Source organism: Alligator sinensis, unplaced genomic scaffold (genome assembly GCF_000455745.1).
Source record: "Alligator sinensis unplaced genomic scaffold, ASM45574v1 scaffold437_1, whole genome shotgun sequence".
NCBI classification, from domain to species: Eukaryota; Metazoa; Chordata; order Crocodylia; family Alligatoridae; genus Alligator; species Alligator sinensis.
The window spans coordinates 1,860,431-1,861,744 of NW_005842176.1; positions in this window are offsets into that span (position 1 = coordinate 1,860,431).

The window sequence follows — 1,314 nt, forward strand, 5'->3', positions numbered from 1 at the left end:
TTTGGCTTCCATCCGCATTGGATATTGTTTTATATATGGAGGCTGGGCCCCTGGCAAAAGCTGAATCTTTATAGGGTCAGCATTTTTAGCCTTCCTGGGTCGGTGACCTGCCCATATCCATGGAACAACAGCATCGAGCAGGGTTTGAGGAATATCCGGTGTATTTTTTTCTCGGAGAAGGCCGAGAAGGCAAGCCTGCAAATGCCACCCCTTTTCAGGGGGCACTGTTAAAAACATTTGCCCATCCTGGAACGACAACGTAGCTTGCACTTTATAGAGGAGGTCTCTCCCTAAAAGGGGAACGGGGCATTCTGGCATGTACAAAAATTGATGGGTGACTTTGGCCTGCCCAAGATTACAGGTCATTGGCTGTAAAAAGGGTCGTGTTACTGCCTTCCCTGTAACCCCTACCACCGGCACAGTCTTTTTATTTAAAGGTTTCAGTTTTTGAGTTAAGACAGAATGGGCAGCACCTGTATCGACGAGAAAATTTACCAATTCATCTTTGTCCCCTAGTTTCATTTTAACCAGAGGCTCGTCAGGGGACACCGGGATCTGGGTTATCTTTTCCCTCCCGGGCCTCCGGTTCCCTTTAATCTGAATCCCTTCCAAAAGCAAACAGTCCACTGCTCTCCTCTCTTTTTTTTTTTCCTGAACACTTTCTCGGTTAATAAATACTTGGTAAGCAATGTCTATTAGGTGGGAAATAGGCGTACCTGCTGCTCCGTCTGTCTTCTGCAATTTTTTTTTAATGTCCGGTGCACTCTGACCTATAAAAATCATATTTACCACGCGAGCGTTCAATGCATCCTCCAGGTCCTCACGAGTATATTGTCTGAAAGTAGTGTAAATTTTTTTTAAGAAAGCACTCGGGGTCTTATTTGTCTCCTGTCAGACCTCATATACCTTACTAAAACTCTGAGGTTTTTTTATAGCATCTCTCAATCCTCGGGGGATATATTCTCGATAGGCGCGGATAGAGATCATATCTTGGCCTGGTTTTTAATCTGGCCCCTAGGTGGGGACATGATCGTCCCTATTTTTTTGCAAGTTCCCTGTGGTAATTTTTTTTTTCACGTACTCACGGGCTTTGCCTTTTATCATTCTCCTCTCCTCTGGTGTCAACAGGATATCTAAAAGAGACTGAACATCTGCCCAGGTTGGGTTATGGGTTTTGAAAATCATTTTAAACAGGTTTTGTATCTTTTTAGGATCTTCTCTCAAGCTGGGGGTATTGTTTCACCAATTATATAAATCTGATGTAGTGAAAGGAATGTGCACAAAGGTTTGAAGGTAGGTTGGCTCCCCATTTTT